This window comes from Mesoplodon bidens (assembly GCF_964165515.1).
Source record: "Mesoplodon bidens genome assembly, chromosome: 3".
Classification (NCBI taxonomy): Eukaryota; Metazoa; Chordata; class Mammalia; order Artiodactyla; family Ziphiidae; genus Mesoplodon; species Mesoplodon bidens.
Window position 1 is genome coordinate 82,418,030 of NC_138178.1, and position 25,777 is coordinate 82,443,806.

At 41.3% G+C, this 25,777-nt stretch overlaps 1 protein-coding gene across 9 annotated transcripts in view; it reads left to right on the top strand.

Annotated features, from left to right (window-relative positions):
- Positions 1 to 16,044: 16,044 nt before the first annotated feature.
- LOC308614814 (A-kinase anchor protein 13-like) overlaps positions 16,045 to 25,777 on the top strand; it is a 360,148-nt gene continuing 350,415 nt past the window's right edge. For all 9 annotated transcript variants that reach the window (XM_081229549.1, XM_081229552.1, XM_081229551.1 and 6 more), the window contains exon 1: positions 16,045 to 16,263. The gene's annotated coding sequence lies outside the window, so the exon portion shown is untranslated. The remainder of the gene's footprint in view (positions 16,264 to 25,777) is intronic.

Sequence of the window (25,777 nt, forward strand, 5' to 3'; positions counted from 1 at the left end):
AGGAGTTTTAAGATTTTTACCAAATCTGGAGACAATGATCTTCACTCTGACAAACAAGTTCTCAGAGGTCCCTCAGGAGTGAAAAAGCAAGAGGGCTGTAACCCAGCCCTGAAATTTATTGGCAGAAGCAGTTTACGACTGTAAAGTCTCACTCTTAAGGCACCCCTGTGCTTGCCTTCTATTTCTGGCCCTAACCAAAGCTGTCAGCTTCTCACTTTCAAAAGCATTTAGATCATTTAATTAAAAAAATGTTATGATTGTGAGAAGTCTATAGAAGCGCCCTGAAAATCTGATGACCTCATTTTTTGGTAGCTCCACAACATTTGTGAACATTTGTTTTTAATCATTGTCACTTCCTTTGATCAAATTTATTGTCAGGGTTTTGGAGTTTCAAGGGCAGTTTATCCTACAAATCAGGACCCATTTATCTGAGGCTCTGTCTCTGTAACTTAAATACAACACGCCGGCATAAAATAAAAATCCCACTGACCTCAGCAGCAGGCAAGATCTGGAAAGCAGACTTAGAAAGTAGATTAAAAGAAAAAGCTCAAACTTTCTCTGTTGCGATCCTGTATTGTCCTCATTCACTGGAAGGCTTTTCTAATATGACATTTGTCTTGGCAGATAAAGTGTCACATACTAAGCAGGTGACAAGTGGCATAACTCAATGGAAGCATTTGGGAAAGCAAGTCAGAAACAAACGAATAGCTGGAATGTGTAACAATCAGCTCAGACAGGCAAGGTCCCAACACAAAAGTTATTTTGAAGGCTCCTCTCTGATTTGGCAGCCTGGCTGAAGTCAGACAGGTTTGAGCTTACTTTTAAAATCAATCTCCCCATGAGTGAGTGAGTGTGTGTGTGTGTGTGTGCGTGCATATTACACAGCTGCTGTCTTTCTGTCACTGAATACTTAAAGTAGAAAATCAGGAGGTAGTGTCATACTTGAAAAGAGAGAAAAGATCTTCAAGAGAAAAATAAAGAGAGGAAAGCAGATTTCCAAATAGACCTGATATCCACTTCAAGAGACCAGCTAAAATTACCCCAGCTAAAGAGTTTTTTGTGTCACAAGCTTTGTCCCTAATGTACGCTGAGGCCAAAGACTCCGCAAGTGGAGCTCTAGTCACAGCTCAGCTGGGAGTTATACACCCTCTGGGGTCTGCAGGCCAAGATTTAAGTGCATTAACGGAGGGCCTCCTCAAGCTAGTGTGGCGGAGATCCATCAAATCCAAATAGAAGCCAGAAAGGGGAAAGAAAATAAAATTAAATAGTTCTTTCATAAACTTCATTTAAGTTTCATGAGTTGAGACACAGATGTGAAATTTTAAAAGCATTCTCCAATGCCTTCGTTCTGGATGAATAGGTTTCTATATTTAGGCAGTTTTAGCATTTGCAAGGCACTTGCTTTGTGGAGGGGAAATGAATGTGTGGACAGGAGAGAGAGAAGAGGGAGGTGAAGGGCCAGCTTTTAGCTTGTACCTGGTTCCAAATTTTCCTAAGTTCCAAAGGTCTTAGTTTAAGAGCTCTGTTTAACTGTGAGAGCAGCTCCCAAATAAAAGTGAGACCCAGAACTATCTTCCTATAAGTCTGTGATTAATCTGACTCCTCCCAAATTGGGAGCTTCATAGAGGTGGTATTCTTTTTTTTTTTTTTTTTAAGTTTATTTATTTATTTTTTTAATTAGTTTCTGCTTTATAACAAAGTGAATCAGTCATACATATACATCTGTTCCCACATCCCTTCCCTCATGCATCTCCCTCCCTCCCATTCTTGAGCTGGCTTTTAAGACTTGTGGAATTAGCCAGGCAGTGATGCAGTAGGAGGAGATTCTGGGTAGCGGTAACCACACCAGCAAGGGCGGGAAAGAAGAAACAAGAGGACATGTTCTGGACATGTGAACTTAAAGAATTAAAAGGGCTTGGCATCAGTCTGGATGGTTGGGGCAGGGCAGAGGGAGGTGTCAGAGGTGACTGGGCAGGTTTCGGTTCAAGTGGTGACCTTTACTGAAGAATGGAATACAGGGAAAGGAATGAATTTGGAAGGGGAGGTGATTGAGAAGGGCATCTGTTGATTTTGGCTTCCCAGCATCCATCTCACTTCTTTCTATCCATGGTACTTCAATTTTCCTTTAAGCACACATCCCATCCTGTATCCTCTACTCAAGTGGCTCAGGTGTAACTGACACCATCTGTGGTTCAATGGGTGGACACATGACCCAGGCCTAACTAATCAAAACATTTCATCCCCCAGGCCATCAGGGCTGACTCTATAATTTTATATAGAATTGCTTATGAATACTAACGTAATGGTGAGACGGTGAAACTTTGAGCTGTATTTGCATAGCAGTTTGTAAGATTAAGAAATCACCAGAAACAGGGGGATGACATGATTATACGGGAGCTAAGTCTTCTCCAGTGACCTGTTTGCAGTGCTGTGGTACCACCAGTACTGATTCAGGGATGGACATGTGATCAAAGTTGGGCCAATGAAAGATAGCCCTGAGACTTTTGATCAAAGTATTGGGATACAGGACCTCTCATTTCATTGGGGGCACAAAGCTGATAAAATGGGGGCCTGGAGCTTCTGGTAGTTATATTGTTACTATGAGAGAAGAGCTTCCTGAGAAAGAAACCAAGACAGAAGAGAGCAGAGCCAAGAGAAAGAGATGGCGAGAGACAAGGAAGGTGGTGATGGGGAGAGACAGATTCCTCCTAATGGCATCATTGAATCACTCGGAACAAGACTTGCTTGAAATCTATCTCTCAGAACAAGACTTGCTTGAAATCTATCTCTGGATTTAATTTTCCTTTTTCTTTTTTTCTTGAGCCAGTGAACCAAAAGAGTCTTAATGAATATAAAGATGCTATTTTTGGACATATATATTTTAGGTACTGGGAGTCATCCAGACAGTTAAAAAAGAAAAACTAGTGCCCAGGACATTAGAGAAAGTGAATTGAGCACTAAGATAAAGTTTTAAGAGTCTTTCACATGTTTAAAACGATAATAAGAGCCAAGAGTCACCTTCTTGCTTGGTGCCAGGTATTGTTCTAAAGGGCTTTGTATTTATTCTCTCGTTTCACCTCACAGCAACTATGTGAGTAAAAAACTGTTATTTGTATTTTACAGGTGAGGACATTAATGCACACACAGGGGAGGTTAAGTAGCTTGCTGTGGTGGCCAGACTCCAAGATGACACTAATGAAACCTACCTTTTGGTTATTCATGCCATTATTTCATTCCCTCCCCTTGAGTCTGGGCTGGACCTAGTGACTTGCTTCTGATGAACAGAATAAGACAGAAGTGATGGTGTGTGACTTGGAGACAATCATTAAAGTGGTATAGCTTCCACTCTTCCCTGTCTCTCTCTTTCTCTCTCTCATCACTCTCCTTGAGGAAAGCCATGTTGTGATCAGCCCTGTGAAATGTCTCATGAGGTGAGAAACTGAAGTCTCTGGTCAACAGCCACAGGTTTGAGTTTGGAAGTGGATCTTCCAACCCTGGTTAAGTCTTCAGAGACTATAACTCCTACTGACAGCTTCACCTCTTGAGAAACTCTGAGCCAGAACCACTCAGCTAAGCCATTCTCAATTCCTGACCCTCAGAAACTGTGTGAGATAATAAGTGTTTGTTGTTTTAAGCTGATGTGTTTATGGGTAATTTGCTACACAGCAGCAGATAATTAATACAGATTTTGGTACCAATAATGGGGTGCTGATATAATAAAAATATAAGATGTCGAAGTTGTTTTGGAAACACAAAGTGAGTGGAAACTAGAAAAGCTGTAAGGATTTTTAGGAGAGTGTTAGTGAAAGCTTAAAGTGCCTTAAACACACGATTTGTAGAATTATGGACTTTGAAGAGCCCATCAGGAAAGGCTTAAAGGAAAATGGGGAAAAGCTTATTAGAAACTGTGTAAAAGGGGATCTTCATTGTGCAGTAGCAGAAAGTTTAGTAATATTGCTGTCTGCAGTAACATGGGTGGTAAAAAATGTGCCTGATTAACTGGGTGATCAAATTAAGGAAATTTCCAGCCAGTGTGCTGAAGGTGACAGCTAGTTTCTTCTTACTGCTTATGGTAAAATGCAAATGAGAGGGATAAACTAATGGAAGGATTGTTAAACAAAAAAGGAACTGAAGGGTTTGAACAGTCTCATCATCTGTAGATGCCAAATGATGTTAAAATTTAAAAATGGCTTCTGAGAAAAGATCAAATCCAGAGCGCTGCCAGGAAAACCTGGTCCAGAGACAAAGCCAAGTGTGTGTCTGTAAAATGCTTTGTTAATACTTGGAAAACTTAAATGTGTTGCCTCACAGTACTGTTCAGGCAAACAAAAAGTCCTCTATGGTGTTAAGGGTGTGACTAATAGGTCCTCTCAATCAAACAATGGGACTTCTAAGAAGCTTTAGGGTATTGTCTTTCCACAGACATCCAAAGTAGAGAAGACCTATATCAAAGAGATTTGTGAGTGTGGCTTTATTTTAATGGAGTGGACCCCCAATAAGATTCACAGGAGACCCACTAAGTATTTAAAATAATTATATCCGCAGATACACTACCAGCTTGGACTAAAAGAGGTGAAAACAGTACAAAACGTAGAAAGGATTTTGAGCTCTTGAAATTCAACAAGACAGAAGCAAACTGAGGAAACTACTTAGTGGCAGATACATGCTACCTTTCATGAAAAAGGAAAGATAACACAGAGAGTGGAACCAAGAGCTATGAGAACCATTCCTGGACAGAGATAGGACTGAGTCCGAATCTAGGAACTCACAATATTTTCCAAGATGGGTTTCAGAATTGCTATGGACCAGTGACGACTTTGTGTCTCCCAGTTCCTTCCTTTTTGAACAGGATATCTATAATGAATATCCGATGCCTATTTCACAATTGTACATTGGATGTGTGCTTTGGAGGAGGGGACAGATCATTTGTCTACTTCATAATATTAGTTTAAAGATTAAGAGCTATACTCAAGGAACTATACTTAAGGTCTACATCTGAGGAGCCACATTCACACTTGGACCTCATTTAGGTTATGAAATTCTGGACTTTGATGTTACAATGGTCTGGAGACTTCTGAAGGCCTTAGGATGTGATGAGTGTATTTTTTTCAGCCTTGGGATATAACAAGGATATTTTTCATGTGAGAAAAATGTGAATCAATGTAAGGTCAGAGAACAGACTGTGATTGCTAGCCTACAAATGACCCCCAGTGGTTCCCATCTCCTAGAATTCAGTCCTTTGTATAATCCCCTCTTCTTAAATGTGGACTGGACTTAGCAACATGCTTCTAATGAATATAATAAGAAATGTTGGTACATGACTTGGAGACTATGTCATAAAAAGTAGTGTTGCTTCTACTATCTGTTTCTTTCTCTTTCTCTGTCTCTCTCTCTTTCTCTGTTTCTCCTCATTCACTTGGTAACAAGCCATGTAGTGAGCACTTCTGTGGAGAGGACCAAGTAGCCAGGAACTGAAATCTTCTGGTAACAGCCAGGAGAGTAAATTTGGAAGTAGATTCTCCAGCCCTAGTCCAGAGACTGTGGCCCCAGCTGACAGCTTTACTGCAACCACATGAGAGACCTTGAACCAGAACCACCCATCTTAGCTACTTACAAATTCCTAACCCTAAGAAACTGTGTAGATAATAATTGTTTTGCTATTTTAACTTACATTTTGGGATCATTTGTTGCATGACAGTAAACAATATACTTGCCAAAGGCATAAACTCTCTGATTCCTTTTAAATGAACCCTAGTGAAGACAAATCTTATCTAAGTTGTCTGGAGTCATGGGTGGTGTTGAGGACTGACAAGACAGGGGCACATTTGTCTCACTCGCTGAATTGTACACTTAAAAATGAGTGTATTTATTGAATGTATATTTTACATAAATAAAGTTGACTTATGAGGGCAGATGATGAGGAGATGGAATTACTAGTAACTGTAGGCTAAAAAGTATAATGGGGAAGGCAAGAAGAGGGATGGGGTGATGTCTTAAGAATATATTTGTGTCAGGGATTTTAATTTATTTTTTAGGAAAATAGAGGCTTGACTAAGTTTGAAGGCAGAGGATAAGGACTAAAGGTGTAGAACAAAAAGTTTAAATTATAAAATAAAATTCCCGAGGGGACCAAAATAAATTATATTAAGCAGGACGATTGGATAGTAAAATACTTCTTGGAAAATATGGCTAAAAAGAGAGTTAGAAGCTTGAGCGGGAACTTGGGTTTAGGTAAAGAAGGAGTCTATTATAATTTTTGTGCAAATTGACACCGGAAGTCAATTATTTTTTGATGTTCTGCTAAAATGTTTAGTATTATTCTGCAAGCAACTGCGAGCCATTGAAGTTTTTTGATCAGGGAAGTGACAAGTTAGGGCTGTACTTTAGGGAAATCATTCTATAGCAGGAATAAGGACTAGGTGGGAGATATTAGAGGCAGGGAAACCCATTAGGAGACTACTGCTATCATTCAGTCATGAGTTGGTGACTGAACATGAGAGAAGCAGAAAAGAAAACTTGGCCTTGATTTGTAAAAGAGATTGTGGAATGAATAAGGCAGAATTTTGGAAATGATTAGATGGAACTGAGGGAAAGGGAAAGCAGGAAATGGAGCAGTTGAGGCAGAGAAGGAGACCTCACTTTTGGAATAAATTCTGAGGTTCAGCAGACTATCCAAGTGAAAAGGTACTTGCAGTGAGTGGGACTGCATGTAGAAATTTAACAGCAATTATTGGATTAGGTTAGAGATGAGATTTAGGAAGCATCTGTCTTTCTTTACTGACAGAGGAATCAAGACTCTTTGAAATGGACAGTGTGGGTATATCAGTCAGCTTGGGCTGCTATAACAAAATACCATAGACTGGGTACCTTAAACAGCAGACACTTATTTCTCACAGTTTGGGGGCTGGAAAGTCTAAGATCAAGGTGCTAGGAAGTCCAAAATTTGGTTCCTGGTGAGGGCCCTCTTCCTGGCTTGCAGATGGCTGCTCTTCATTATATCCTCACATAGTGGACAGAGGAAGCTCTGGTGTCTGTCTCCTCTTCTTCTTATAAGGGCTCTAATCCCATCATGGAGGTTCCACCCTCATGACTTCATCTATACCTAATTATCTCTCAAAGGCCCCACCTCTTTATGTCACTTCATATCTTCAACACATGAGTTTTAGGAGGCTCAAACAGTCAGTTGATAACAGTGGATAAATAGTAAATGATGCTTCAGACTCAATTATACCTATACTGTTCTTTCTGGAAGATGAATTGAATGGATTCCAGACACCGTTTCTCAAAATGTGCCCTTAATGCAACATGAGATATTAATGTGTTTTCCAAGAGAAATTGGTTTCATGATGAAAGAAGTTTGAGAAATATAGGATTAAACAAAGCTAAACGGTTTTTGAAAGGCAGTTCTTCTTAGAGCCTTAATATGTAATGGTACTATGCACAGTGAATCCTCAAGAGGACAGGACTACAGAATATAAAGCATTTCTTATATTCCCTTAAATAGACAAAGCTTTCTCTTAGGAAGAGCTCCAGAAACCAATGTTTTAAGGAGAACATTGTAAAAGAAACTAGTTTAGGGACTTCCCTCATGGCTCATGGTTAAGAATCCACCTACCAATGCAGGGGACACAGGTTTGAGCCCTGGTCTGGGAAGATCCCACATGCCGTGGAGCAACTAAGCCCATGCACCCCAACTACTGAGCCTGCACTCTAGAGCCCGCGAGAAACAACTACTGAAGCACCCACGCCTAGAACCCGTGCTCCACAACAAGAGAAGCCACCACAATGAGAAGCCTGTGCACCTCAACGAAGAGTAGCCCCTGCTCTCAGCAACTGGAGAAAAGCCCGCAGGCAGCAACAAAGACCCAACACAGCCAAAAAAATATATAAAAAATTTTAAATAAATAAATAAATAAAATAAAGCTAAGAACAGAATTAAAGAGACCTAACAATTACAGACAGAGGTTCAATGTGAATTGACATAAGATATTAATCACATTAAAGAAAAAGAAATTAGTTTAATATTTTATATATATATGTATTGATATATATACATACATGTATATTAGAATATAACATCACCTATGTAGTATTCTCGCAAAAAAAAAAATCACCCTATTCTACCAAGGAGGGGCCAATCGGACAAATCCACATTGTGCAACAAACTATTAAACAATTGACCTAGACTCTTAAATAAGTCAATGTCATGGAAGACCAAAAGAAAAAAAGATGGGGAAACCCTTCTAAATTATGAGAGTCTAAAGAGATACTATTAATAAATGCAATGAATGAGCCTTGATCAGATCACTTAAGGGAAAAATAAGCACAGCTATAAAAATCCTTATTGGAACAACTGGTAAAGTTTGAAAATGAACTGTACATTGGATAATACAAAGTAGGGAAAAAAATAAGCTTCTGACTCAATTATATCCTATTGACCAGGTCTTTCCCGAAGTACTTTGGTACCTGGGAACCTATACTATAAGACCTAAAAACATGAAAGTTATAAGTGATATGTTCGTTCCATTCAAAAATAAAAAAGAAAAGAAAAAAGCTGTTTTAAGCTGTACTGAAATTGTGGTTATTGGTGACATTTGTGTGCGAATAAAGACTTCTTTAATATTGCAAACTCCATACAATTTAGGAAAAAATATTGTATCAAAGATGAAAAATTAAAAAAAAATCTGCCCAAGAAAACCTGAGTTTTCACAACATCGTAAATCAACTGTACCCCAATAAAAATTTAAAAAATAAAAAATAAAAGAAAACCTGAGTTTAGGCCTTCCATGAATCGTTAGAGTCCTTTTTCCATTAAATAGTGTTTAAGGCTCAAAAAAAAACATGGTGTTTCTTTAACTCCAGCTTCAGAAACCCACCATTATAAATAATTGGGGATAATTATGAGAGCAGCTGAATAAACTGGAAAAGCCCAGGCACAAAGGAAAAAGCAATAGGATGAAATGTGCGGTCCTTGAGCCAGCCCATAAATCTCTCTGGAATCAGAATAATAGTCCCCATCTTCTCCAAACTGGAACCTGCGTTTAAAGCAAACACCAAACCAAACCTAACCAAATCAAAATTATGTAACCCCCAAAAGTGAGTCTGGTTTTCTTTTACAGTTATATAGAGAGAATCTCTGAACCCTAAAATTAAATCCCCTTGACTCCTGACTGAGAAATATGGCAATAACTTTTTTTGAGGACAGGGTGTTCCCTTAATCCTAAGGCTTTTGTGATTCCCTTCCTTCCATCAACCCAGCCGCCCCCTAACTCTTCTACCTTGGGAAATATAATGACTTTAGAAGCTTAATTTGATCCCATGAGCAGCCTTTAGCAAACCTGTTGCTGGAAGGGTCATTATGGAGAAAAGCAAGGGTTTCGGCAATTAAATAAATCATTCTATCACTAAGTGGTACATCTGGCCTATATTAATTAAAGGCTGGGAAACCCCTCGGGGGCAGGAGACTAGATGGCTGTCACAACTATTGGAGAGGTCAATACATGACAATATGCACTTTTTGTTGGAAATTCTCTATTACAGTTGTGGCAGGGTCCATGTTTCCCTGAGTTTCTCTAAATAGCACTATTTCTGCATGATCAGGTTTACTCCTAGAGTGTCATTTTCTTATTGCCTATAAAGGGAGAAGTGGAGGAGGGAGTTAAAGCAGGCAGAGCACTTGCATTGTGCCAGGCAATGTGCTAAGGGCTATGCACAGGTTGTTTTTATGTATTTATCATTGTGTGGCTATTGGGTGGGGGTGATCAATTTACAAACAAAGAATTTGAGCATCCAGGATCTAAAGCCAACCCTGGATGCTTCTAAAATTCTGGTCTTTCTGTCTAATACAAGAACTTAAATCAGAGAAGTAAAGCAGTCTAACACCCTAACAGCAGGGAGGTAAACAAGCATAATCTTTCTGGAGGACAATTTGCAATGAATGTACATCAAGGCCCTGAGCTGGTAATAATCATAATGATAAATGCCATTTACTATGCACTGATCTGTAATCCAGCATATAGCTCTCATCTATTTCTTTGCTATTGTTGTATTTGTGCCTGTAGAATTTCTGATATGTATTACAGGAATATATTCTGAACAAGGAACTGGTTGCTTAAACAGCTGTTTACTGAGCGCTTACTCTGTAGTTAGGCTGAACACTCACAATCCTAAATGGAGAAGGGGAGGGGAGGAGCTGAGAGAGCCCAAGTGAGGGAAGACCTAGCCAGTGTGCTATTCTAAAGTGGATTTAGCAACTTTCCCTTAGTGTTTGACCTTTGGAAGCTAAGTTGTGTCACTTAGTAGCTATGATTTGGAGCAATTTATTTAATCTCTCTAAGCCTGAGTTACTTTTACCAAAAAAATGGGTGGAAGACCTAAATAGACATTTCTCCAAAGAAGACATACAGATGGCCAAGAGGCACATGAAAAGATGCTCAACATCACTAATTATTAGAGAAATGCAGATCAAAAACACAGTGAGGTATCACTCACACCGGTAAGAGTGGCCATCATCAGAAAATCTACAAACAATAAATTCTGGAGAGGGTGTGGAGAAAAGGGAACCCTCTCGCACTGTTGGTGGGAATGTAAATTGATACAGCCACTATGGAGAACAGTATGGAGGTTCCTTAAAAAACTAAAAATAGAACTACCATATGACCAAGCAAGCCCACTCCTAGGCATATACCCTGAGAAAACCATGATTCAAAAAGAGTCATATACCACAATGTTCATTGCAACACTATTTACAATAGCCAGGACATGGAAGCAACCTAAGTGTCTATCGACAGATGAATGGATAAAGAAATTGTGGCACATATATACAATGGAATATTACTCAGCCATAAAAAGAAATGAAATTGGGTCATTCGTAGAGACATGGATGGACCTAGAGTCTGTCATACAGAGTAAGTCAGAAAGAAAAAAACAAATATCATATATTAATGCATATATGTGAAATCTAGAAAAATGGTACAGATGAACCTATTTGTGAGGCAGGAATAGAGACACAGACGTAGAGAACTGATGTATAGACATGGGGTGGGGGCGAGTGGGATGAACTGGGAGATTGGGATTGACATGCATACGCTACTGTGTGTGAAACAGATAGCTAGTGGGAACCTGCTGTGTAGTGCTCAGGGAACTCAACTCGGTGCTCTGTGATGACCTAGATGGGTGGGATGGGGTTGGGGGAGGGAGGTCCAAGAGGGAGGGGATATATATATATATATATACGTACATATAGCTGATTCACTTCGTTGTACAGCAGAAACTAACACAACATTGTAAAGCAATTATATCCCAATTAAAACAAAAAAGGTGAATAACAGCACCAGCCCAGGGAAGTGAAAAATAAATGAGACAGTGCAAGTGAATGAGGTATAGTGAAGGCATTATGGCCCGGGCACATGTTAAGGTTTGGAACAAACTCCCACAGGGACGCTCTATCAGAATCAATCAACCTGAAGTGTGCTGTCCAGTATAGTAGTCACAGCCACATGTGATTTTTAAACATTTGAAACAAGGCTAGACTGAATTGAGATGTGTTTTAAGTGTAAAACATACACTGGATTCTTTTGAACACTTAGTATGATAGAACAGAATACCTCATTCATAAATTTTTGTAGGAATCACGTGTTGAAATTACAATGTTTGTCATATGTTTTGTTAAATACAATACCTTTAAAATTAATTTCATCTGCTTCTTTTTACTTTTTTTTTTTTTTTTTTTTCTTTTTGCGGTATGCGGGCCTCTCACTGTTGTGGCCTCTCCCGTTGCCGAGCACAGGCTCCGGACGCGCAGGCCCAGCGGCCATGGCTCACGGGCCCAGCCGCTCCGCGGCATATGGGATCCTCACAGACCGGGGCACGAACCCGTATCCCCTGCATCGGCAGGCGGACTCTCAACCACTGCGCCACCAGGGAGGCCCTCTTCTTACTTTTTAAATGTTGCTACTAGAAAATTTTAAATCACATATGTGGATCACCATGTATTTCTATTGGACAGCTTTGGGCTTGATATTGAGGAAGAAAGGTTCTCTCTGTCACTGAAGAAGTGAAAACTTAGCTCTGGACTGTAAAACCTCCTCCCTGGAGCCAGGTTTCTCTTAGAGATTCTCCTGTCCCCCACTCTCATCCTCATCCCCAACTTAAATTCAGCTTAAGCACATGGTGCATGGGTGATCTTTCAAGATGAAAATCTGTTTTCATCCTGGTTCCATGGCTTAATATCCTTGGAAGGTTCTTCTTGGCCTTTCAGGATAAAGGCCATACTCCTTAGCAAAGCAGTGTAACCTGACTTTGGCTCACTTCTTTCCTTCAGCTTTATCTCTTACCCCTTCTTGCTCCAGTTTTTGTGTGTTGTGTTTCTGATACCTTGGTGTCTTTGGATTGCCTCTTCCTTTTCCTGGGAATGGCCTCTGCTACCTGTGCACACACTCCCAAGCCTCGTGCACTAGCTACACCACCGTTCTTTATCCAGTGGATTGTCCTCCAAGACCTGGCTTAACTGTCACTCCTCCTGGATGCCTCCCCTGAACCTTCACCCTCTAAGTAGAAGTATTCTTCTCTATGCCCCATAACACCCTGCGTCCGCCTGTTGGGGGGCACTTACACTTCTGATTTCCTGCTGGCTTTCTTGCCTATTTCCCTCATTTGACAGAGTTCCTTAAAGACAAGAACAATGCTCTTCATCTTGAATCCCAGGACCAAGCCTAAGCCTGGCACACAGTAGACTCTCAATAGCTACTTGCTAACTGAATTGAAAGCAGGTCAGAGAACTGCCCAGGGATCATCTGCTCCTGGGTGGTGTATCAATTAGAGCTCTTGCGGATGCAAGTGACAGAAATCTCCACTCCGACTGTCTTTGTTGTCTTACATGATTGAAAAGTCTATGTGTTGTTCTAGCTTCAGGAATTGCTGGATTCAGCTGTCCAATCAATGTCACCAAGACGTTGTTTTTAGTTTCTCTACCTTTCTACAGTGCTGGCTCTATGTGAAGAGATTCTGTCCTCATGGCAGAGACAGCTGATAAGCCTATCTTCCAGTTTCCAGTTGAGAAAATGTCAGCTACCCTGATGGTTCAAACAGAGGGTAGAATTTACTCCTATTGCCCCTAATTGGCCAGTCTGGGGTCATGTGCCCAACTCTGAACTAATAATTGTTGACCTGCAGATAGGATGCATTGATTGGCTCAGGTTTGATGGTATGCTAAAGCATGGAACTGAGATTGTGGTGCAGTTGGCTTCACCCCAAGCAAGGGGCTGAAAGTGAAAGTTACTTAAGGCAACAGCAGGGTACTATTTGTACTGTGAAAGGAATAAAGAGTCCACTGCTATGAAAGAAGACCCCCGAGGCAAGTTGGTTCCAGTGCTCCTTCTTTTACCAAAGTAGACATTTTAGGGACCATGGGTCTCAAGAGAAATTCATGTTCTTACATCTGTGTTGATTTTGTTTTTTCCTTGCTTTGGTAATTTCCAGGGACTCTGTAAAATGGGGTTTATTCTTGTTAGAGTTATAGGTATTATAACCTATGTAAATCAATTGGAGAACAGTAAGTTGACTGGAGAGACAGGTTAGAGATAGTTGAGAGATACAAAATCCTACTGCTGCTTGATAAGGCCCTGGTATCTTTCCTGGCTTGAAAACTTACTCAGGAAAAGTGAGAGAATTATTAAACCCCAAATCTCTTTCTGGTGAAATGGGGCACACTGAATAGAGACATTTGGTGTCCCTTGGAAGAACAAGTCTTTAGTATCAGGGACTGTCAGTTTGAGGGCACCTCACAGTAGCTCCTTCTGTACAAATTCATTCATGCGAAACTTCTGAGTGCCTACTGTTTCCACTGGGACTCTGTTAGGTGTAGGAGAGAGAGGGGTAAACAAAACAGACTTTAGGGAACTTACATTACAGTGGGGGAGAGAGCCCATAACCACACACAAATAAGATAACTTCAGACAGGAATAAATGCTGAGAATGGGTTTGAGTAATATGAATGAGAGGGACTAGGTGAGAGTGAGTTATTTTAGATAGATGTTTTCTCTGACGAGGGACATTAGAGCTGGTGCCTGGATGATGAGAATGTGCCAACAGTGTAGATAACTACTTAGGACTTCCCAAGAAGACAGAGGATTTAGCCGTCTGGGGAATGTAGAGTAGACCCTTGCCCCTCAAAGCAGGGTCCCATACCAGCAGCATCAGAATCATCTGGGAGTCTGTTAGAAGTGCAGAATCCCAGATCCCACCCCAGACCTACTGAGTCGGAATCCACATTTAACAAAATGTCCCAGGTGATTTGTAGGCATGGTAAACTTTGAAAAACGCTGGACTCTCGACCTTTTCTGCAGCTCACTGGGAAGGTATACATCCTGCTGAGGCTGGGAGCAGGGAATGTTGTTGGCAGCAGTCACTTGAAAGACAACATGGTAGTATCTGCTGCTGTTTGCTCCAGAAGGAGACCATGGGGTTTTCACGTGTTAGGGTCCAAGAGATTTTCTAGGTTAGTCCTCTTGCTTTACAGGAGACTGAAGTTCTTTGAGAAGGGCTGACCTGCTCAGGGTGGGCTTCTTTGGGACAGAGTTAGGACTAAGATCTAGGAGTCTCTTCTCTCTGGGCCACCTTTCAAATACTGACAGGACAGATTAGAGTGAGTATGGAGGAGGGAATAATAAGGTGATTGGGAAATAATTTCACATGAAGCACTGGAAATGTTTGGCCTTGGTTTTCCATTCTGTGAGGCTGAAATAAGAAAACATATGTGAGAATCAGGTTCACTTAAAGGGAAGCAAGTTTCTGCTCAAGGCTAGAAGCACTTCTAAGATTTAGAGCCAAACAACAATGAAAGTGCCTGATGCAGGCAGTAAGTATTCACAGTAGCCCCTCTCAGGTAGTCAGTCACTGGTAGGGAGCTTGGCTGGATCAGGTTTCCCAAAAGATAGTCCTTTGCATCTTCACATTTTTGGGGACCATATCCTATATAAGTATTTTAACTTGATATAAAATAAATGTGTAACCTGTGTAAAGTGCACTAATCTTAATTGTACACTGGATGAATTTTCACATAACTCTATACCTTTGTTATTTACCATCCAGATAAAATACAGAACTTGCCCAGCACCTGCCCTTCTCCTTCCCAGCCAATAATGCTTCTCCCTCTAAGTAACCACTGTTCTTACTTCGATTTCTATCAATTTGCACGTTTTTGAACTTATGTGAAGTATAAGTACATGTATACTTTATATATAATGTAAATTTTTTCTTTAAGTAGATTCATTTTTTACAGCTTATCTAAGAAATAACATCAATGATATAGTCTTTTGATGTGAAAGACATTTTCCCCCAATACACATTAAAATAAACGCACAACTATCAAAATGAGTTTATTAGTGTATTAACAGACCACATTTTGCTTTTCAAAAGCCACCAGGTGATTCCTCAGGTCCATGCAACTTGCAGATTGTCTGATTTTGCGCGGATCGAGAAGCCAAAAGTTTATGGAACACCCTGTCACAATCCTGATGCCACCATAGATCCATCCATCCATCCATCCATCCATCCATCCAACTAAAACACTTGTTGAATACCTAGCAACGACTCTCTCAGGCACTGGACACAGAAAAGACCCCACTTTCTGATTTCAAGTGGAGGGAAACAGAAGAGTAAATCATTTCAGTATGTGTTACGTTAAGTGTTACAGCTCAGGTAAGCACCCTTACACAGAGGAAGGGCGGCTTCCGGAGTCAGGGCGCAGAGGAGAGGGTGGGTGAGCATTTCAGTCGGCACCTCTACCAGCCACCCGACTTTGATCACTTTGCCGCAGCGCTGTAGCTGCGGTCAACCTCAGCCTTCCTTAGCAACCCGAGGGGACCGCCCAGGTGTCTTTCTATTGGTCTCACGGAGCTTGATGGACAGCTCTGCTGTGCAACCCCGGCTCGCGGCCCCCGGCTCCGCGCTTACTCACAGGAGAGCTCGTAGGCGTTACAGCCCTCCCCGGGTGCCCCGCCCATCCCCGAGTAGCTTGTGGCGCATGCGCGGGCTGGTGGGGGCTGTGAGGAGGGCCAGCCGGGAGCTGGAGCCGCCGAGGTAAAGCTCCTAGGCTCCGCCGAGTTCGCCGCGCCCGCTCCTCGCCTCTGCCGCCGCAGTTTCAAGCCGTTGCCACCACCGCCGCCTCTGCCGCTGGACGAACGGCCGCCTATTGTCTTTCTCCGCGGCGAAGGTGCGGAGCTGCTCCGGCTCGGCCCGCGGGGGAGCCCCGGGCGCCTCACGGTGAGAGCGCAACTTAGTTGGCGGAGTTGGGGGAAGTTTTGTGATTTGAGGAGAGGTCGCGGGTGGGGAGCGCGGGGCCCTCCCCCTGCGGCCGGTCCTCCGGGCGGGGGCCGGAGCGGGGGTCCGGGGCTGCGGGGGCTGGGCGGGGGCGCGCGGGCGGGGATGAATGGGCGGCGCGGGAGCGCCCCCGGGCTCTGCGGCCCCCGCCTCCCTCCGCGGCCCCCTTCACGCATTGTCTGCCCCGGGGCCGCGGCGCGCCTTGCCGCTCCCGCAGCCCAACTTCGGGGCCGCTTCCACTCCCGGAGTGGGGGGCACGGCCGCCATGTCCCCTCAGGTGCCTGGACCCCCGGCCTTGCCCGGTCGGCTTCTATGGGAGCGGGGGCCGCGGTAGCCCCCGGGAGCTGCGGCTGCTCCACGGGTCCCTCCCGTCCGGGAGTCGGCGAACAAGTGCTGCGGCCGCGAGGGAGCGGCTCTCGGGGACCGGCGCGAGCGGTAAACACGCCGGGCCTTACCCGCCTTAGGGGGGCGCTCTCGGCGCCTGTTCCCGGGGGCGCGGCTGGGGCACCCGCGCGGATCGGAGACGTGCAGCCCGAGGGGATCCGCTTTGGGACTGTGCCACGGGCTCAGCTCTGTCGAGTTCAAATGCAGCCATACTTTGAGACCAAACCAAACTTTTTTTGGATAAATATGGCTTATTGAACCCCTCTCCCTTCCCCCCTTTTCCCCCCAAAGTCAACCCGTATTTTAAGATTTTAAAATAAATGTGGGGGAAATCCTCAAGAGTTTTTCTTTCAGAAAAAAGGATTGGCTTTTTGTTTGTTTTTTTGAACTAGTTCTTACAGCAAAATGATTCCGTCACATTTAAGTTTCTAGATCTTACTGTGAACTCAGGAGTTAACAGTGTAAGTTGGATTGAGCAATATTTTGGTGTTCGTCTTAGCTTTTACACTCCTCAGTGAAGTTATTTTGAGAGTTTGTTGCCCCAGGCATATAGAACCAAAGGAAAAAGCAGTGTGCCTTTTTTTCTTATTCAACAGCCCTCCCCACCCTCCCAGTTTTATTTTCATAATTAACTTTATTTTTTTAAACCGTTGGATTGCCCAGATCAGGATAAATGCTGGCAGTTTTGGAAAGATCATTTTTTGCAAGTTTGTAAAGGAGTTGTGATCAGCTGAGATAAATCATTGTTACAGTCCTGTAGGCTTTCGTGGTCTCTAGGGGATTTGCAGACTGCAAGAAGTACAAGCCTTGTGCAGCTTTGGGTGCATCGGTTCTGCTGAATTCAGTTCATTTGCCTTATGATGTGAGAATTACTCTGTTTAAATCCCCCCGGTGGACCAAGCCTAAATGTCTGTAAAATTGCGTGGTGGGACAAAATGACCAGAATGTGTTCCTATCAGTTGTATATCCCTTTGCCATCTGCTAAATTAACAAGAAAAATTTGAGAAATCCGGTGTGGGTCAATATGCGTTGATTGGTTTCTCATGCTAAGTGAGTAAAATGTGAAGTGTTGCCCGGGTTTTCCTCGTTAGGTTGGCCTAATTTTGCTTTGAAAAAGCAACTTACTTCACCTGACAAAGCTAAAGAAAAATGTCCTGATGGCATAAGCTTGTATTTTTAAAGTACAACAACAAGGTCACTTTTAGGAATCGTAATCCTTGCTCTTAGGGCTTTCCTTCCTGGTTGTGTGGCTGTGTGTACTGTGTGTACCTGTGTGTGGGGCGGTTGTGGGGAGGGACGGTGACAGAGGTTGGAAGGCGTTGTCAGGGAGAGACAAAATGTAAACAAACACTACTTAGAACATGTGACAAATAGGCCAGTTGCTTTCCCTCTCTGATAGCATGTTATACATACTTTTGTTTTAGGATTTCTCACACTTCTTTTTTTTTGCCTAATAGTAACTGCATATGTAGTATAAATGGACTCCTCTTCTAGCCTGTTAACTCCCTGAGGGCTGTGATGGGTCTTAGCTTTGTGCCTCTGTGCCAGGAAGGAGTCTTAACACAGCTCAGGTGCTCAGGATGCATTTGAATTGGGTGAAGTGCTTGGTACTTCACCCTAGTGTGGTACCCAGAGAACCACTGACTCTGGGGACTTGTTAAACATGACAGCTCACTTGCAGATCTGTGATGAAATTTAGTGTACTTTATAAGGATTTCTAACCTTTCTTTTTAACCTGTTAATTACTTCTTGAAAAGAATTGAGGTTTAAATAGTGCGCTATGGATTTCAGAAAGTGGTTCTAATCGAGAAAATTTCTCCCTTGGTGAAATGATTAAGACTGCTGGACAAATCCATTCACTCCTCTGCCTGTTCATACCTCTGTTGTGAAATGGGGAGGTAGCACAGTTTAGAAGAATGTACATTTTTTGGAATTAGGTAAATTTGAGTTCAAATCCCCACCCTTCCATTGACTAGTTGGGTAGCCTTGAGCAGGTCACTTATCCCCTCAGAGCTTCAGTTTCCTACTGTGTAAGGTATAGTAACATACTTTACAGCATTCTTAGCAATAAATGAAACTATGTGACGTACTTCATAGTGTGCCAAACATTAAGTAGGTGCCTGTTACCTGGTAGCTGTAATGACAATAATTTGGATAATTTTTGTATGAGTTAAGAAAGCATTTTTAGAAGTCTGATGCTTCTGAGAACAGTGGTTTAGCTGTTTCGTAAAGGGGGAATACTTCTGAGAATTGAGAGTCTTAAATGCAGTTTTTTAAAGGTGCGGGTTGAACTGAATGTTAATAGAAAACAGCAGTTTTATCTTCTCAGTCAGCTCTTAGTCTGTGAGTGGGCTTTGCAGAGTGGCTCTGTAGGATAGAACTCTATGCATTTATAGTGTTTAGGAAATCATTAGAGATGGGTTGTTTTCAACATTTGTAATAGGATATCTGAGTTATTTAGTTCCAGCTTTTCTTCCTTATTTTACCTTAATTTTGAAAAATAACAGGCATGGATTATGACTACGTTTCTCAAACTTGATTAAGATGGGACTGGACTGTGGGTTAATATAGCAGTAGTACAATTCAGAGACTTGAGCAAATCATTTACTTCCCTTCAAGATAACACATTTGCGGAAGGAAACAGTGATTTAAATCAGTTATACCAGCTTTGTTTAGAATATTCAGAATGCCAAGTGGAATAAATACATTCTAGAAATATTAACCTGTCATGGACATTTCTATATATTGAATCTCATCTTTCCATTTGTTTTCTTATAAAATAAGGGCAAAAAGTTAACCATGAAGGATTATAGTAAACCTTTAAAAATTATATTTGACCAGGCTCACAGATTGAGGAAAAAAACAAAGTTGACAAAGCTAGATGAACACACTTGGACTTTTGATAATCCCCTCTTTTAAAGTTAACATTGAAGTGTGCTTGAATAAACTTGGTTATTACTGATGGGGACAGGCATCCATTTGGAAGCAGTGCTCCCGAGTCACTGTCGGGCTGTCTTACCCCACTGTAAGTGGGGGGAGAGGAGGAAGCTGTTTGTGGAAGGAAGTTTGTTTCATTCATATGTCTTCACATTTATGGTCTTGTGGTCCACCTCTCGGTTGATTGGGACATATAAGTAGAAGATGGGTAGATAACCCATTTTTGTCAGTCCTTGCTCAGAGAATGGACCAGTAGACCTGATACTGAGATACTGTGATAGTTACGAATACTTATGTGGGACAATGGTGTGTTTTCCTTTTTTACCTCTTCAGAGCTGTGTTCAGAGCGTGGGGAAGGTGTGGATATCAGTGTGTGTGATGTGGGTATTGGGATGGGGAGAAGGAGATGATGTGAGGGATTTACCATTTATGTCACTCTAGGCTCTTCTATTAGAAATCAGTCCTTTTGATATTTATTTATTATTTATTTTGGCTGTGTCGGGTCTTAGTTGCGGCATGTGGACTCTAGTTGTGGCATGTACGTGGGATCTAGTTCCCCAACCAGGGATCGAGCCTGGGCCCCCTGCATTGGGAGTGCAGAGTCTTACCCGCTGGACCAACAGGGAAGTCCCAGAAATCAGTCCTTCTGAATTTTCACTTAATGATCCTATCTTAAGCCCATATTCGGCCACAAAAATAGTCTTCACCACCTCAAAAGCCTAGTTATTCCTGAATGGTTAGGAATTAAGTATGTCACACTGTAATGAATTAGTCTTTTAGACAGCCAAAGATGTCAAGCAAGAGAACAGCACCTAGGAGTTATGTAGAGTTTCACAAACCCAAGATAACCCTCTGATGGTGATGTCTACTGAAGGCATATGATACGGGGCCACATGGCTGACTTAACATCCGAACTTCGCCAATTATTGGCAGTGTGTCCTTAAGCAGGCCACTTCAACTGTCTCAGACTTAGTATCCTTACTTATAAAATAAGCACAAATTTGATATTGTCATCCTACCTACTACCACTACTGTTGTGAGAAACGCTCGAGATAAAGCAGTATACAGATGCTTTGTCATTTTGTAGTTTTGCTGGTTGGCTACTGGTTTGGATAAAATTCAAATCCTAGTCTATAAAAAGAGAAAACATCCAACTAAGTTTATTGGTTTTTCTTTATAAATATTATACCATTTCTATTGCCATTCTCCTTACTTGGGAAAATGGATACTTCTTACTTTTGGCTCTTCTCAGATTTCCTTTTATAACATATTTTTCATGGAGTATTCTTCTAAACTCAGTGCTTGCTGTGAGACCCAAGTTACTCTGAAATCACAGGAACTGACATTGGATGCCAGTGCTTGAAGTCAGGTGAAACCACAGTAAACAGTGAGCAAAGAATGTCAGAATGTTCCAGAAGAGTACAAAAGAAGCTAGTGTAGGGCTTCCCTGGTGGCGCAGTGGTTGAGAGTCCTCCTGCCGATGCAGGGGACACGGGCTCGTGCCCCGGTCTGGGAAGATCCCACATGCCGCGGAGCGGCTAGGCCCGTGAGCCATGGCCGCTGAGTCCGCACGTGTGGAGCCTGTGCTCGGCAACGGGAGAGGCCACAACAGTGAGAGGCCCGCATACTGCAAAAAAAAAAAAAAAAAAAAGAAGCTAGTGTAGTTGTCTGATCTTTACTGACTCATCTTCTTAAATTATTTTTTAAAAAATTAAAAACTAATCAGGGAGTGTGCCTCTTATGTGCCAGATGTTATACTATGTGTCTTACATACATTTAGTTCATTTTTGAAACCAACCTATGAAGCAGGAATTATTAACCCGTTTTAAGGGGAGGAAACACCCTCAAAAGTGATTTGACAATGGTCACAAAGTTGTTAAATTTTTAGTGCTAACATTTGAACTCAGATTATTCTGGCTCCAAAGGGCATGCTTTTTACATCACTGATGCTGTCACCTGAAAAAAGTACATTTTTAAACAAATCAGGTTTACTGAGTTATTGTTTATATGATAAAATGCACCCATTTTAACTATATGGAGTTTGATGAGTTTTGACAAATGTATCCATGCATGTAACTCAGCAACACAATCAAGGTATAGAATGTTTCCGTCACTCCAGAAGGTTCCCTTGTGCTGCTTTCCAGACACTTCTGCCTTCAGCCCTCACCCTGCTGCCTACCTTGCTATGGGCAACCACTACTCTGCTCTCTGTCACTAGAGTTTTGTCTGCAAACTGTGGCCCTCAGGCCAATCTGGCCTACTGCCTTTTTTTTTTTTTTTTTTGCTTTATAGCAAAGTGAATCAACTGTACATATACGTATATCCCCGTATCTCCTCCCTCTTGCATCTCTCTCCCACTCTCCCTATCCCACCCCTCTAGGTGGTCACAAAGCACTGAGCTGATCTCCCTGTGGTACGTGACTGCTTCCCACTAGCTAGCTATTTTACATTTGGTAGTGTATATATGTCCATGCCACTCTCTCACTTCGTCCCAGCTTACCATTCCCCCTCCCCGTGTCCTCAAGTCCATTCTCCATATCTGTGTCTTTATTCCTGTCCTGCCCCTAGGTTCTTCAGAACCATCTTTTTTTTAGATTCCATATATATGTGTTAGCATATGGTATTTGTTTTTCTCTTTCTGACTTACTTCACTCTGTATGACAGACTCTAGGTCCATCCACCTCACTACAAATAACTCAATTTCGTTTCTTTTTAATGGCTGAGTAATATTCCATTGTATATATGTGCCACATCTTCTTTATCCATTCATCTGTCAATGGACATTTAGGTTGCTTCCATGCCCTGGCTATTGTAAATAGAGCTGCAATGAACATTTGTTTTTTAATAAATAAAGTTTTATTGGGACACAGCAGTGCTCCTTTGTTTACATATTGTGACTGCTTTGGTGCTACACTGACAGAACAGTTACCAGACACCCTGTGGTCCACAAAGCAGAAAGTATTTACTATCTCACTTTCTAGAGAAAAAGTTTGCTAATCCTTGTTCTACATAACCAAATATAATAACACCTAAAAAAATGAACAATTCTATAGAATTATTCAGTGCATATTCAACTTTCCCTATTTGTCCTCCAAATATCTTTTTATAGTTGATTAAAATTTATAAAAAAAAGAATAATATTCCATTGTGTGTGTATTGGGCACTTGGGTTATTTCCATTTCTTGGCTTTGGTAAATAGTGCTGCTGTGAACATTGGGGTGCATGTATCTTTTTGAATTGGAGTTTTAAACTTTTTGAATTAGAGTTGTTTGCTTTCTTATTATTGCCCCATCTGAGAGTGCAAAGACTTGCCCCTGTATTTTCTCCTAGAATTCTTATAATTCAGAGGTTTTTTTTTTTTTAAGTTTTATTTCTTTTCCAATTTGTATTCCTTTTGTTTGTTTTTCTTCTCTGATTGCCGTGGCTAGGACTTCCAAAACTATGTTGAATAATAGTGCCGAGAGTGGACATCCTTGTCTTGTTCCTGATCTTAGAGGAAATGCCTTCAGTTTTTCACCATTGAGAATGATGTTTGCTGTGGGTTTATCGTATATGACCTTTATTATGTTGAGGTAGGTTCCCTCTGTGCCCACTTTCTGGAGAGTTTTTATCATAAATGGGTGTTGAATTTTGTCAAAAGCTTTTTCTGCATCTATTGAGATGATCATATGGTTTTTATTCTTCAGTTTGTTAATATGGTGTATCACATTGATTGATTTGCATATATTGAAGAATCCTTGCATCCCTGGGATAAATCCCACTTGATCATGGTGTATGATCCATTTATTTATTTATTTATTTATTTATTTATTTATTTATTTATTTATTTTGAAGATGTTGGGGGTAGGAGTTTATTTATCCATTTATTTTTGCTGTGTTAGGTCTCTGTTTCTGTGCTAGGGCTTTCTCTAGTTGTGGCAAGCGGGGGCCACTCTTCATTGCAGTGCGCCGGCCTCTCACTATCGCGGCCTCTCCCGCTGCGGAGCACAGGCTCCAGACGCGCAGGCTCAGTAGTTGTGGCACACGGGCCTAGCTGCTCCGCGCCATGTGGGATCCTCCCAGACCAGGGCTCGAACCTGTGCCCCCTGCATTAGCAGGCAGATTCTCAACCACTGCGCCACCAGGGAAGCCCTGATCCTTTTAATGTGTTGTTGGATTCTGTTTGCTAGTATGTTGTTAAGGATTTTTGCATCTATATTCATCAGTGATACTGGTCTGTAATTTTCTTTTTCCGTAGTACCTTTGTCTGGTTTTGGTATCAGGGTGATGGTGGCCTCATAGAATGAGTGGGAATGTTCCTTCCTCTGCAATGTTTTGGAAGAGTTTGAGAAGGATGGGTGTTAGCTCTTCTCTAAATGTTTGATAGAATTCAGCTGTGAAGCCATCTGGTCTTGGACTTTTGTTTGTTGGAAGATTTTTAATCACAGTTTCAATTTCAGTGATTGTGATTGGTCTGTTCATATTTTCTATTTCTTCCTGGTTCAGTCTTGGAAGGTTATACATTTCTCAGAATTTGTCCATTTCTTCCAGGTTGTCCATTTTATTGGCATAGAGTTGCTTGTAGTAGTCTCTTAGGATGCTTTGTATTTCTGTGGTGTCTGTTGTAACTTCTCCTTTTTCATTTTTAATTTTATTGATTTGAGTCCTCTTTCTCTTTTTCTTGATGAGTCTGGCTAATGGTTTATCAATTTTATCTTCTCAAAGAACCAGCTTTTAGTTTTATTGATCTTTGTTCCTATTTCATTTATTTCTGCTCTGATCTTTATGATTTCTTTCCTTCTATGAACTTTGGGTTTTGTTGGTTCTTCTTTCTGTAGTTGTAAGGTTAGATTGTTTATTTGAGATTTTTCTTGTTTCTTGAGGTAGGCTTGTATAGCTATAATCTTCCCTCTTAGAACTGCTTTTGCTGCATCCCATAGGTTTTGGATCATCATGTTTTCATTGTCATTTGTCTCTAGGTATTTTTTGATTTCCTCTTTGATTTTTTCAGTGATCCCTTGGTTATTTAGCACTGTATTGTTTAACCTCCATGTGTTTGTGTTTTTTACATTTTTTTCCCCTGTAATTGATTTCTAATCTCATAGTGTTGTGGTCAGAAAAGATGTCTGATATGATTTCAGTTTTCTTAAATTGACTGATTTGTGACCCAAGATGTGATCTATCCTGGAAAATGTTCTGTGCACACTTGAGAAGAAAGTGTAATCTGCTGTTTTTGGATGGAATGTCCTATAAATATCAATTAAATCTATCTGGTCTGTTGTGTCATTTAAAGCTTGTGTTTCCTTATTCATTTTCTGTTTGGATGATCTGTCGATTGGTGTAAGTGAGGTGTTAAAAGTCCCCCACTATTGTTGTGTTACTGTCGATTTCCTCTTTTATAGCTGTTAGTAGTTGCCTTACATATTGAGGTGCTCCTATGTTGGGTGTGTATATATTTATAATTGCTATCTCTTCTTGGATTGATCCCTTGATCATTATGTAGTATCCTTCCTTGTTTCCTATAACGTTCTTTATTTTAAAGTCTATTTTATCTGATGTGAGTATTGCTACTCCAGCTTTCTTTTGATTTCCATTTGCATGGAATATCTTTTTCCATCCCCTCACTTTCAGTCTGAATGTGTCCCTAGGTCTGAAGTGGGTCTTTTATAGACAGCATAAATATGGGTCTTGTTTTTGTATCCATTCAGTGAGCCTGTGTCTTTTGCTTGGAGCATTTAATCCATTCACGTTTAAGGTAATTATCAATATGTATGTTCCTATTACCATTTTCTTAATTGTTATGGGTTTGTTTTTGTAGGTCCTTTTTTTCTCATGTTTTCCTCTTAGAAAAGTTCCTTTAGCATTTGTTGTAGAGCTGGTTTGGTGGTGCTAAATTCTCTTAGCTTTTGCTTGTCTGTAAAGCTTTTGATTTCTACGTCGAATCTGAATGAGATCCTTGCCAGACAGAGTAATCTTGGTTGTAGGTTCTTCACTTTCATCACTTTAAATATATCATGCCACTCCCTTCTGGCTTGTAGAGTTTCTGCTGAGAAATCAGCTGTTAACCTTATGGGAGTTCCCTTGTATTTTATTTGTCATTTTTCCCTTGTTGCTTTCAATAATTTTTCTTTGTCTTTAATTTTTGTCAGTTTGATTA